This window comes from Elephas maximus, chromosome 19 (genome assembly GCF_024166365.1).
Source record: "Elephas maximus indicus isolate mEleMax1 chromosome 19, mEleMax1 primary haplotype, whole genome shotgun sequence".
Taxonomy (NCBI): Eukaryota; Metazoa; Chordata; class Mammalia; order Proboscidea; family Elephantidae; genus Elephas; species Elephas maximus.
In genome coordinates, this window is record NC_064837.1 from 2,238,740 (window position 1) to 2,253,577 (window position 14,838).

The following is a 14,838-nucleotide window of genomic DNA, read 5'->3' on the forward strand; positions in this document are numbered from 1 at the left end:
TCATCGTCCAGCTTTCACATGCATATGATGCAATTGAAAATACTATGGCTTGGGTCAGGCACACCTTAGTCCTCAAGGTGACATCTTTGGTTTTCAATGCTTTAAAGAGGTCCTTTGCAGAAGATTCGCCCAATGCAATGTGTCTTTTGATTTCTTGATTGCTGCGTCCATGGGTGTTGATTGTGGATCCAAGTGAAATGAAATCCTTGACAACTTCAATATTTTCTCCGTTTATCATGATGTTGCTTATTGGTCCACTTGTGAGAATTTCGGTTTTCTTTATGTTGAGGTGCAATCCATACTGAAGGCTGTGGTCTTTGATCTTCATTAATTAGTAAGTGTTTCAAGTCCTCTTCACTTTCAGCATGCAAGGTTGTGTCATCTGCTTAATGCAGGTTGTCAATGAGTCTTCCTCCAATTCTGATGCCCTGTTCTTCATATAATCCAACTTCTAGAATTATTTGCTCAGCATACAGATTGAATAGGTATGGCGAAAGGATACAACCCTGACGCACACCTTTCCTGACCTTAAACCACTCAGTATCCCCTTATTCTGTCAGAACAACTGCCTCCTGATCTATTTACAGGTTCCTCATAAGCACAATTAAGTGTTCTGGAATTCCCCATTCTTTGCAATGTCATCCATAATTTGTTATGATCCACATGGTTGAATGCCTTTGCATAGTCAATAAAACACAAGTAAACATCTTTCTGGTATTCTCTGCTTTCAGCCAGCATCCATCTGACATCAGCAATGATATCCCTGGTTCCATGTCCTCTTCTGAATCTGGCCTGAATTTCTGGCATTTCCCTGTCAATATACTGCTGCAGCTGCTTTTGAATGATCTTCAGCAAAATTTTGCTTGCATGTGATATTAATTATATTGTTCTATAATTTCCACATTTGGTTGGATCACCTTTCTTGGGAATAGGCATAAATATGGATCTCTTCCAGTCAGTTGGCCAGGAAGCTGTCTTCTGTATTTCTCGGCATAGACGAGTGAGCACTTCCAGCGCTGAATCTGTTTGTTGAAACATTTCAATTGATATTCCATCAATTCCTGGAGCCTTGTTTTTCGCCAATGCCTTCAGTGCAGCTTGGACTTCTTCCTTCAGTACCATTGGTTCCTAATCATATGCTACCTCTTGAAATGCTTGAATGTTGACTAATTATTTTTGGTGTGACTCTGTGTATTCCTCCCATCTTCTTTTGATGCTTCCTGTGTTGTTTAATATTTTCCCCATAGAATCCTTCACTATTGCAACTCGAGGCTTGAATTATTTCCTCAGTTCTTTCAGCTTGAGAAACACCAAGCATGTTCCTCCCTTTTGGTTTTCTATCTCCAGCTCTTTCCACATGTCATTATAATACTTTGCTTTGTCTTCTCGAGCTGCCCTTTGAAATCTTCTGTTCAGTTCTTTTACTTCATCATTTCTTCCTTTTGCTTTAGCTGCTTGACATTCGAGAGCAAGTTTTAGGGTCTCCTCTGATATCCATCTTGGTCTTTTCTCTCTTTCCTGTCTTTTACTCAAAGAGCAGAAAACTTAAATAGGCCAACACAGCAAAGATTGTGAACTGCCCTCCCCATCCAGTTTCCCTTTCTTCGTTTTGACAGCCTTGAAATATTAGCTGGCCACATGGTTACCTAGCTAGAGACCCTTCCCAGTTACCCTTGCAGTCAGGTGTGGTCATGTCACTAAATTATACCAAATGGTATCTGAGCAAAAGAGATGTATGCAACTTCCAGGTCATATCTTTAAAGGAGCTGCTTGCCTTCCACTTCTTCCTTTTCCCTTCCGATGGGCTGGAATGCAGACACTGTGATAGTGAGCCAGCTATAGTGATAGCATAGGGAGGACATTGTCCCCTATGACATGGTGGAGCAACAAGATGGAATACACTGGGTTTCTGGATGACCTAAGGGACCAGAGTTGCCTACCTGTACCAACCCTATCACTGTTATCCACCTACTAACTGAGATTTTTATGTGAGAAAGAATAAACTGATTTTCTTGCTTGAACCACTGTAATTTGGTCTCTGTTAAAGCTGCCAAGCTAATTTCCTAACTAATAGAGTAAGTGATCAGGAAAAAAAATTTAAAGTTTTCCAGGAAGTAGGGAGGAAACCCTGGCGGCATAGTGGTTAAGTGCTATGGCTGCTAACCAAAGGGTTGGCAGTTTGAGTCTGCCAGGCGCTCCTTGGAAACTCTATGGGGCAGTTCTACTCTGTCCTATAGGGTCGCTATGAGTCGGAATCGACTCGATGGCACTGGGTTTGGTTTGCATTTTTAGGGAGTAGGGAAGAGCAGCTTTTAATTAATTCAAGAAAATCTGTAGCTGTCTTAAAATGTAGTCTGTCTTCCATGACACTGGGATTTCACTGGTGCAATGAAAGATTTTGGTGGAAGAGAAATAATTAAGAAGTTGCGGGAAGAAAAACAGTGCAATGTGGAGATAAGATTTTGATTAAGAAATAATAATCTGAAGGATTTCTATACTGCAGACTCAAGGTTACCTATGAAAGGGATTTTTCCTTATATAAGTGTTTCTGTATATTTATTTAGGTCATGGATCCCTTTGCAAATCTAATGAAAATTATGAATCCTCCCCCAAAAGACCCCTAGATGGAATTAAAGGGATCTCAAATTTGAGGATGTATATAAGTCACTAGGCATGCTTATTAAAAAAGAAATTCTCTGGCTACATCCCAGATCTTCTAAATCAGGATCTCTACTGTACGTGTGAGGCACCAAAATCTACATTTTCAAAAAGTACCTCAGGTTCTTACCTGGAGAAATATTGTCCTAAAGCCAATCTCTGAACCCCAGATTAAAAACTTTTTCTTTACATACTTGAAAATCCAATTGAACTACGTTTTATCAAGACAATACTAGAGGCCAGGCAAAGCCGTGGCCCTGCATTAGTTCCCTCAGCTGAGTTTCTGCTTTGAGCCTGATAGTGTTTCTTGAACCACTCTTCATTTCACAGTTCAGAAGCAACAGTTTTGCTAAGTTTGGATACAATTTAAAATAATAATTGAGGCTGTTCTAACAAATATTAACAATGACTAAATATCAACAGCAGTAGACCTTAACTTTTTGGGGCTTACAGACTCATTTAAGAGTCTGATAATAGCTGTGGCCTTCCTGTCCACAGGATAATGTACATACGTGTAAAATGTTGCATATTATTTCAGGGAGTTTGAAGACTGACCCTCACAAACCCATACACTGATTGCCAAGTTAAGAGGTCCAGTTTTACGGAGGTGGAGCCAAGATGGCAGAATTCAGACGCACTAAGCCCTCCTGCTGCAACAAAGACCCAAGAAACCAAGTAAAATAGATACAGATGTCAATCCTAGAACCCTGAACCTTAAACAAAGGGATAAAATATTAGATTGGTAGTCACTGAAGAGAGGAATAAACTGATAGAAAAAGAGGAAGGACTAGAGATACAGAGTGGAGGTTCCTGACCAAATGGCATGATTCGGCATTGCCATTCTGAAATAAAGCAAACAACCCTGCACACAGTAAGGCACCTCCACGGAATTCCCAACAGGAGATGGAGGTATGGCATGGACACACCCAGGACTAAGTAAGACCATGTTTCCTGGCTGCAGCTCAAGGAGAAGCCCAGACTCTCTCACCTGGTAATTACAGGAGCATGCTCCTACAACCCGTACCCTTCTGGTGAACAGCAGCTATAACTGCCCTGCTGTCACAACCCCCACTACCAGGAGCCAGAGTACCAACTCACCCTATTGCCTTCTTCCATCTAGCTCCCTCTGCCCCTGCCTCCGCTCCCCCACCTCTCTCCTCCGTCCCACTACTCACAGCCCTGAATGGATTGGGCCTGGACCCCAGGCCCCTTCCTGCCAGCTCTGGTCCATCCTGCTGTCTGCTGCCATCCCAAGGGCACCTGGCCTGGACCCCAGGACCCTTCACACTGGCTCTGAACCCCTACCGCTATTAGCCACTGCCCCGGCGGTATCTGGCCCTGACCCCAGATGCCTTTCTGCTGCTGACTCTGAACCCTTCCTACTGCCTGCTGCAGCCTTGAAGGTACCTGGCCCAGACCCCAGACCCCAGACCCCTTCCCGCTGGCTCTGGACCCTTCCCGCCACCCACTGTACCCCCAAAGGGACCTGGACCAGACCCCAGACCCTCCCCTGCTGACTTGGGACTCCTCTCGAAGACCACAGTGGCCCTGCTCCAGCCCCCAGCAGACAAATGACCCATCTCCTCCCCTTCCCTTCCTGCTGGATCTGCCTTGCTGCACGAGAGCTGAGCAACAGGCCCTGCACACCAAGACAAGGTGGTGAGAAATATCGTACCCACAGATGAGCAAACAACAATGTACACCCAGCCCACCCACCCACATTAACTAAACAAAACAAAAAAGCAGGATGAAACAAACAAACTTGCAATCAATAAATAAAGAAAATAACACCTGAACGTTTCGGAGACAGGAGCTAATATAAAAACAGGTAAAAACAACAACAAAAAAATGGGACAAGATGGCTCCAGTAAGCAGCAGTTGACCTTCCAGCAAAAGAAAAGGCACTGGAACTATCTGGTAGGGAATTCAAAAGTCAGGGATTTCCAAGAAATTAGGAAAGAGATCAATTGAAATACAGACAAAATCATGGAAAGCACGGACAAAACTAACCACAACATAGCCAAAATGAGGAAAACACAGACAAAGCAATAAAAGAATTCAGAAAAATAATACAAGAACAAAATGTGAAAAAAAAAAATTAGAAATCACACAAAGCAGCAATTAGAAATCCAAAAGATAAACAACAAAATTACAGAAGTGGACAACACAATAGAAGGCTTTAGGAGCAAATGTGAAACAATGGAAGACAGAATCAGCATAACTGAAGAAAAGTCGATGGAAGCCACTTTGTTTGAGGTAAAACCAGAGAAAAGAATGAAAAAAAAAAACCTAAGAACTATATGGGATACAATCAAGAGCAAAAATTTGCCCATGATTGGAGTTCCAGAACAAGTGGACAAAATGGAAAACACAGAGGATCAACGAAAATTTGCTGATAGAAAACTTCCCTAATATAATGAAAGATGAAAAGCTGACCATCCAAGAAGCTCAATGAACCCCATATAGGATAGACCCCAAAAGAAAATCACCAAGACATATCATAATCACACTGGCCAAAATCAAAGACAAAGAAAGAACCCTGAAAGCAACTCAAGAAAAATAAAAAGTCACATACAAAGGGGAAGCAGTAAGGCTAAGTTCTGATTACTCAGCAGAAACCATGCAGGCAAGAAGGCAATGGGATGACATACATAAAACCTTGAAAGAAAAAAAAACTGCCAACTAAGAATAATAAAACCTGTAAAACTCACTCTCAAGTATGATGGTGAAATTAGGACATTTCCAGATAAACAGAAATGAAGGGAATTTGTAAAAACCAAACCATACTTACAAGAGTTATTAAAGGGAGTCTTTAAAGAGGTCCTTGGTTAGAGGGATCCCTGGTGGCGCCATGGTAAAGAGCTTGGTGGCTAAGCAAAAGGTCAGCAGATCAAATCCACAAACTATTCCTTGGAAATGCTATGGAGCAATTCTACTCTATTCTACAGGGTCACTATGAGTTGGAATTGACTCAATGACAATGGTTTTGTCCTTTTTGTTTTTTTGGTTAGCGAACCAACAACATCAGAAAACAACCTGAATCTAGGACATAAGTCAGTATCAGCAAAACACTCACCTAGGTAATGAACTTTCAAGGATAAAACAAAACTAAAAGATTCAAAACAGGGAACTAGAGACGTCAATCTGTAAATGACGACAATGTTAGAAAAATAAAAGGCAGAATACATGTTATAGATATAGAACTTTCAAAAGAAGAGAAGGTCAAGACTATATGAAGTAATAAAAGACTGGTTCAGACTTAGGAAGATGAGGGTAAATTTCAAGGTAACCACAAAGAAAGTTAACAAAGCTATTCATCAAAATAAAGAAAAATACAAAATCTCACTACACACAAAATCTACAATAATGAAAAAAAGAAAAGAAATTTCACAAAAAAAGGGAACTCAGCACAGAAAAGTAAGAGAAACAAAGAAAATGTCAGCACCGCAAAAAAAAAAAAAAAAAAAAGCACTACAAAATGACAGCAATAAACTCACACCTATCAATAATCACACTGAATGTAAATGGCTATAATGCATCTGTAAAGAGACAGAGAATGACAGAATGGATAAAGAAACATGACCCATCAATTATACTGGATACACCTTAGACACAAAGACACAAATATATTAAAAAATTAAAGGATGGAAAAATATATCATGCAAACAGCAACCAAAAAAGAGCAGGAGTGGCAATACTAATCTCAGATAAAATAGGCTTTAAGGCAAAACCACCATAAAAGACAAAGAAAGACATTATATAATGATTAAAGGAACAGTCCACCATGATGACATAACCGTAATAAATATCTATGTATCCAACGACAGGGCTCCAAAATACACAAAACAAATTAATGGCACTGAAAATAGAAACTGATGGTTCCACAATAATGGTAGGAGACTTCAACTCATCACTCTCAGTAAATGACAGAACATCTAGAAAGAAAATCAGCAAAGATACAGAAGGTCATAAGGCCATAATCAACCAATTTGACTTCACAGACACATACAGAACACTCCACCCAACAGCGGTGAAGTATACATTCTTTTCCAAAGCACATGAAATGTTCTCCAAAATAGACAACCTCTTAGGCTACAAAGCAAGCCTCAACGCAATCCAAAATGTTGAGATAATACAAAGCATCTTCTCTGACCACAACACCATAAAAGCAGAAATTTATAACAGGAAGAGCAAGGAAAAAAAATCAAATATATGGAAACTGAATAACACCTTGCTTAAAAACCACGGGGTAATAGAAGAAATCAAACAGGGAATAAAAAAATTTCTAGAATCAAATGAGAATGAAAACACATCATACCAAAACCTATGGGACACAGATAAGGCAGTGCTCAGGGTCAATTTGTAGCAATAGATGCATATCAGAAAAGAAGGGACAAAATCAAAACGTTAGCCCTACAACTTGAACAGACAGAAAAAGAACATCAAAAGAAGCACATGGCCACCAGAAGAAATGAAATAGAGAATAGAAAAACAATAGAAATGTTCAAGAAAACCAAAATTGGTTCCTTGAAAGGATCAACAAAATCAACAGACCACTGGCCAAGTTGACAAAAGAAAGGATAAAACAGCTAATAACCAAATAAGAAATGAAATGGGGGACATTACAACAAACCCAACTGAAATAAAAAGGATCATAACAGAGTACTATGAAAACTGTACTCCAACAAATTTGAAAACCTAGAAGAAATGGACAAATTTCCAGAAACACATTACCTATACTAACACAAACTGAAATAAAAAATCTGAACAGACCCAAAACAAGAGAAGAGATTGAAAAGGTAATTAAAAAAAACTCCCAATAAAAAAAGCCTTGGCCCTCATGGCTTCACTGGAGAATTATATCAAACATTCAGAGCAGAGCTTGCACCAGTACTACTCAAGCTATTTCAGAACACAGAAAAGGAAAGGATACTTCTGAATTCCTTCTATGAAGCCAGCATCACCCTGATACCAAAATGAGGCAGAGACACCACAAAAAACAAAAACAAAAACAAACTACAGACCAATATCTCCCATGAATATATGCAAAAATTCTAAACAAAATTCTAGTCAATAGAATTCAGCATCATATAAAAAAATAATCCAGCACAACTAAGTGGGATTCATACCAGGTCGGCCAGGATGGTTCAACATTAGAAAATCAATCAATATAATCCACCACATAAATAAAAGAATCACATGATCATCTCAATCAGCAAAGAAAAGGCATTTGATAAAGTCCAACACCCGTTCCTGATAAAAACTCTCAGTAAGATAGCAATAGAAGGGAAATTTCTCAACATAATAAAGTGCTTCTATACAAAACCAACAGCCAACATTATTCTTAACAAAGAGAGGCTGAAAACAAGGATGTCCTTTATCGCTACTCCTATTTAACATTGTGCTGGAAGTCCTAGCTAGAACAATAAGGCAAGAAAAAAGAAATAAAGAGCATCCAAATTAGTATGGAAGAAGTAAAACTATCCTCACTCATGCATGATATGACACTATACATAGAGAACCCTAACGACACCACAAGAAAACTAATGGAACTAATAGATTCAGCAGAGTAGCACAACACAAGATAAACAAACAAGAATCACCAACAGAGAGAACTTCAAAAAGGAAATCAGGAAAACAATACCACTTATAATAGCCCATAAAAAGATAAAATACTCAGGAATAGATCTAACCAGGGACATAAAAGACTTAGACAAGGAATACTACAAAACACTATGGCAAGAAACCAAAAGAGACCCACATACAGAAAAACACACCATGGTCATTGTCATGGATTGAATTGTGTTCCCCTAAAATATGTGTCAACTTAGTTAGGCCATGATTCCCAGTGTTGCGTGGTTGTCCTCCATATTGTGACTGCAAGTTTATGTTAAAGAGGATTAGGGTGGGATTGTAACACACTTACCCAGGTCACATTCCTGATCCAATGTAAAGGGAGTTTCCTTGGGGTGTGGCCAGCACCACCTTTTATTTCTCAAGAGATAAAAAAGAAAAGGAAAGAAGCAGAGGGAGGACTTCATACCACGAAGACAGCAGTGACGGGTGCAGAGAGCATGCTTTAGACCCGGGGTCCCTGCATTGAGAAGCTCGTAGTCCAGGGGAAGATTGATGAGGTCAACAGAGAGAGAAAACCTTCCCCTGGAGCTGATGCCCTGAATTTGGACTTGTAGCCTACTTTACTGTAAAGAAATAAATTTCTCTTTGTTAAAGCCATCCACTTGTGGCATTTCTGTTACAGCAGCACTAGATGACTAAGACACTCATGGATAAGCAGGCACAATATTATGAAAATGTCAATCCTTCCCCTCCCACCCCAACGACAACAAGAAAAAAACCAAACCGTTGCCATGAAATTGATTCCGACTCATAGTGACCCTAAAGGACAGAGTAGAACTGCCCCACAGGGTTTCCAAGGAGCACCTGGTGGATTCAAACTGCTGACCTTTTGGTTAGCAGCCATAGCTCTTAACCACAATGCCACCAGGGTTTCCAAAGCAATTCTACCCAAAGCAATCTACAAATACAATGCAATCTGGATCCAAAAACCAATAGTATTCTTTAAGGAGATGGAAAAACTAATCATTAACTTTACGTGGAAAGCAAAGAGGCCCTGGATAGGTAAAGCATTACTGAAGAAGAAAAACAAAGTAGGAGGCCTCACATTATCTGGCATCAGATATAGTAGTCAAAACAGCCTGGTATTGGTACAATGATAGATACTTTGACCAATGGAACAGAACCAAGAATGCAGCTGTAAATCTATCTATGGTCACCTGATCTTTGACAAAGGCCCAAAGTCCATTAAGTGAGGAAAATACAGTCTTTTTAATAAATGGTGCTGGCAAAACTGAGTGTCCATCTGTAAAAAAATGAAACAGGATGTATACCTCACACCATATACAAACACTAATTCAAAATGGATCAAAGACCTAAATATAAAATCAAAAACTATAAAGATGATAGAAGAAAAAATAAAGTCAACACTAGGTTCCTTAATATGCAACATAAACAGCATACAAACTATAATTAACAATACACAAACACCAGAAGATATCTAGATAAATGTGTTCTCCTAAAAATTAAACACTTATGCTCATCAAAAGACTTCACCAAAAGAGTAAAAAGAGAACGTATAGACTGGGAAAAAATTTTTGGCTATGACATAGCCAACAAAGATCTAATCTCTAATACCTATAGGAAAATCCAATACTTCATCAATAAAAAGACAAATAGTTCAATTAAAAAATGAGCAAAGGATATGAATAGACACTTCACCAAAGAAGACATTCAGATGGCTACCAGACAAATGAGGAAATGCTCGTGATCACTAGCCATTAGAGAAATGCAAATCAAACTACAAGGAGATAACATCTCACTCCAACATTACTGGCATGAATCAAAAAACACAGAAAATAACAAATGCTGGAGAGGTTGTGGGGAGACTGGAACTCTTATGCACTGCTGGTGGGAATGCAAAATGGTATAATAATTTTGGAAAACAATAAAAAAAGCTAGAAATAGAAATACCATATGCTCCAGCAATCCTACTCCTAGGATTATATCCTAGAGAAAGAAGAGCCATCACATGAATAGACATATGCACACCCATGTTCACAGCAGCATTACAACAGCAAAAAGAAGGAGACCACCTACGTGCCCATGAACAGATGAATGGATGAACAAACTATGGTACATATACACAATGCAATACCATGCAATGATAAAGAACAATGGTGAATCTGCAAAACATCTCACTACATGGATTAATCTGCATGAAAACAAGTGAGTGAAACAAGTCAATCACAAAAGGACAAATACTGTATGATACCACTATTATAAAAATTCATGGAAAGGTTTACACACAGATAGTTATGAGGGAGGGGAGTAATGGGGAAGAAAAACACTAACTAGACAGTAAATAAGTGGTAACTTTGGTGAAGGGTAAGACAGTACACAATCCTGGGGAAGTCAGCACAACTTGACCAGGGCAAAGTCACAGAAGCTTCACAGACACATCCAAATGCCATGAGAGATGCAGCTATTGTGCTGAGGGCTTGGCACCATGGTCTTGGGAGACATCTAGGTCAAGTGGCATAACACAGTCTGTAATATTCCACATTTGAATGTAGTGAGTAGTGACTGGGGTTTCAAAAGCCTGCGAGTGGCCACCTAAGATACATCTACTGGTCCCATCCTGGCTGGAGCAAAGGAGAATGAAGAAGACCAAAGACACAAGGGAAGGATTAGTCCAAAGAACTAATGGACCACAACTACCACAACCTTCACCTGACTGAACCTAGAACAACTAGATGGCGCATGGTTACCATCACCAACTGCTCTGACAGGGATCACAATAGAGGGTCCCTGACAAAGTGGGAGAAAAATGTAGAACAAAATTCAAATTGACACAAACACAAAAAAGACTGGGCATACTGGTCTGACAGAGACTGGAAAAACTCCAAGAGTATGGCCCCAGACACCCTTTTAACTCAGTACTGAAGACACCCCTGAGGTTCAACCTTCAGCCAAAGATTAGACAGGTCGGAATCGGTGTTTTGGGTTATAGGGCCAACAATAATACATGGGAGGGACATGCTTCATAGTTCAATCATGTACATGAGACTAATGGGCACATCAACCCAAAAGCAAAGACGAGAAGGCAGGAAGGGACAGGAAAACTGGATGAATGGAAACAGGGAAACTGGGGTGGAGAAAGAGAGAGTGTAGACACATCGCGGAGTTAGCAACCAATGTCACAAAATAATCTGTGTATTAACTGTTTAATGAGAAACTAATTTGCTCTGTAAACTTTCACCTAAATCACAATTTATAAAAAAGAAGTTCCGTTTTACAAGCTTGGGAAAAAGAAATATGATAATAAATGAAAACTATTTTTTCCCAAACACAAAAGCAGACCTACAAAGAGCAATATTACAATTTTGTAATTTTCAAAGAACTAGAGTAATAGTTTTTTGCATCTTCAAAATTCACTGAGAATGACCTGAGTCGTCATTTCTTTTTAAAACGGTAAAGATTAATAAATTCTTCCTTGGCAATAAGCCATATAGATAATGCTAATTAACTATGCTTAAAAATCAAAATGTGCAGTAAACATATTTTTAATTTTATTATCAGAATAAACAATGTTATTTAAAATTGGACATATCTGGCTTGATCTCAATTGTGTAAAAATATAATGCCCAGGATTAAAAAACAAAAAAGACTGCAAATGACTAATCCCAACACTACTGACACCTCTGAGACCCTAGGGCTGTGATGTTTCTACTTTTCTAGACGCTCCCAGTTGTCACTAAGAAGTACCTAAGTCTGTCTGTCTATCTATCAACTTGATACAGCAATACAATCGCAGAGTGGCTCTTCGCACTCCCGGTTCCGATCTGGTTTGGCTACTGTATAAATGTGTTCACAGGCAAGTCACCTGAACACACTGAACGTCAGTTAACCACATTATACGTTCCTTCTTTCCCCTCTGCCATTACGCAGAAACTATTCAGGTCAATATTTCTCCAGAGCCAGAATTTCCTAGATATCTTTTCTGGATGTTTTGACTTCGCCCAAGCCATACCTTTCCAAGAACTGCAGAAACATCAGGGTTTTACACGGAAACTTCACTTGCTGTGGTTCCCAAGCGAGTGTAGTTGTTCCCAGTAATGAAGGGACCATGTTCTCTCCGTGAACTTCAGCGCCATGGACCAGTCCACCTTTTCCCAATTAATGCACTAATAACACTGTTACGTCAGATCTAGAGGGGAGTGGTTTAAAGGTGATTATTTGAAATGCCGTAGAAGGAGCCGGCAAGGAAAAGCTGCACGATTCGTCTGAGGCCAGAGAGAGGACACGCCCCTGTCAGGTAGCACGGGCTCTCAGACGTGAAAGCCGTCCCACCCCCGTCACGTAGCACGGGCTCTCAGACGTGAAAGCCGTCCCACCCCCGTCACGTAGCACGGGCTCTCAGACGTGAAAGCCGTCCCACCCCCGTCACGTAGCACGGGCTCTCAGACGTGAAAGCCGTCCCACCCCCGTCAGGTAGCACGGGCTCTCAGACGTGAAAGCCGTCCCACCCCCGTCAGGTAGCACGGGCTCTCAGACGTGAAAGCCGTCCCACCCCCGTCACGTAGCACGGGCTCTCAGACGTGAAAGCCGTCCCACCCCCGTCACGTAGCACGGGCTCTCAGACGTGAAAGCCGTCCCACCCCCGTCACGTAGCACGGGCTCTCAGACGTGAAAGCCGTCCCACCCCCGTCAGGTAGCACGGGCTCTCAGACGTGAAAGCCGTCCCACCCCCGTCAGGTAGCACGGGCTCTCAGACGTGAAAGCCGTTCCACCCCCGTCAGGTAGCAGGGGCTCTCAGACGTGAAAGCCGTCCCACCCCCGTCAGGTAGCACGGGCTCTCAGACGTGAAAGCCGTCCCACCTCCGTCAGGTAGCACGGGCTCTCAGACGTGAAATCCGTTCCACCCCCGTCACGTAGCACGGGCTCTCAGACGTGAAAGCCGTCCCACCCCCGTCAGGTAGCAGGGGCTCTCAGACGTGAAAGCCGTTCCACCCCCGTCAGGTAGCACGGGCTCTCAGACGTGAAAGCCGTTCCACCCCCGTCAGGTAGCAGGGGCTCTCAGACGTGAAATCCGTTCCACCCGTCAGGTAGCAGGGGCTCTCACGTGAAAGCCGTTCCACCCCCGTCAGGTAGCACGGGCTCTCAGACGTGAAGCCCGAGAAGCCAGGGCGGAGCCTGCAACCCCACCGCCAGCCTCGCCGCTTTCCTCACTGCCCTTCCATGCCCACTGCTGCCCCTCTTCGCTCCCCAAAGCCGCGGGACTGAGAAGAGGGGAAAGGTCGGGTCAGAGGGGACAACCAGCCCCCGCCGATCCCCAGTCCAGGGCCCGCGGCTGGCGCTCCCCAACCCCCAGCCCCGCGACGCCCGCCGGGCCTTCTGGGGAGGAGGTTCCTGCAACCGGACGCGGGCGAGGAGGCCGCCAGGGCGTGGGGCCGGGGGGCCATGGCCCGTCGGCCCGCCAGCCCGAAGACGGAGGCCAGGAGATCCGGCCCACACGCCCCTGCCGGCGGCCAGCCCCGCTCGCCTCAGGGGTGGGCGTGTCGGCTCGGGGCTGGGGTTCTGGAGCAGCCTAGCCACGCCCCGGACACCGCCCGGAGCATAGTGCAGAGGGAGGGGCGGCCGGGAACGCGAGCCTGGCGCCCGGAGCAACCAGTACCTGGCGGCCAAACAGAGGACAACTGAGGGCACTCGCAGAGCAGGGCGGGAACACTTCCAACAATGGCGCAGGCTCGGTCGGGCCGGGCCGCCGAGCTGGTCAGTGCGCGTGCGCAACCGGGGCCACGGAACTACAGCCCCCAGAGTCCTCAGCGCCTGGGCTTCCCCTCCTCTTTGTCTCCAGTTGTTAGAGAATTTGCCTGTGTGAGCTCCTTGCATGACCTGACAATTTCATTCAAAGTGATCTAACTGTATTGGAGGTCACCACTTGTGTCAAGCACAAGTCTAGCGCCAGAGACCCACGAAAAAATATGCCCGAACACTTGCCTTGGAACATTTCCGTGTTACTAAAGAAGTCCTGGAAATCCTGGTGGCATAGTGGTTAAGTGCTATGGCTGCTAACCGAAGGTTCGGCAGTTCGAATCCGCCAGGCGCTCCTTGGAAATTCTATGGGGCAGTTTTCCTGTGTCCTGTAGGGTCGCTATGAGTCAGGATCAGTGGGACGGCACTGGGTTTGGGTTTTTTTTGAAATTTTTTTTTAAAGGAATCCTGGAAACCCTGGTGGCGTAGTGGTTAAGAGCTACCCCAGCTAACCAAAACGTCAGCAGTTTGAATCCACCAGGTGCTCCTTGGAAACCCTGTGAGGCTGTTCTACTCTGTCCTATAGGGTTGCTGTCAGTTGGAATGGACTCCACAGCAATGGTTTTTTGTTTTTTTTTTTTAAAGGAATCCTGGTGGCGCGGTGGTTAAGAGCCTGGCTGCTAACTGAAAGGTGAGCAGTTAAAGGTAGGGGTTAGAATCCACCAGGTGCTCTGCGGGAGAAAGATGTGGCAGTCAGCTTCCCTAAAAATTAACCCATTGCTGTGGAGTTGATTCCCACTCATAGTGACCCTATAGTGAAACAGATAGGGTTAACTGTGTGAGCAGCTG

The 14,838-nt window shown here is 42.9% G+C and overlaps 1 protein-coding gene across 5 annotated transcripts in view; it reads right to left on the minus strand.

Moving 5' to 3' along the window:
* The window catches only part of ZNF624 (zinc finger protein 624), a 75,492-nt gene extending 61,496 nt beyond the window's left edge, over positions 1-13,996 (minus strand). For 2 of the 5 annotated variants that reach the window (XM_049859480.1, XM_049859481.1), the window contains exon 1: positions 12,266-13,903. The gene's annotated coding sequence lies outside the window, so the exon portion shown is untranslated. The other 3 variants (XM_049859477.1, XM_049859476.1, XM_049859475.1) reach the window with 3 other exon arrangements.
* Between the last annotated feature and the right edge of the window lie 842 nt (positions 13,997-14,838).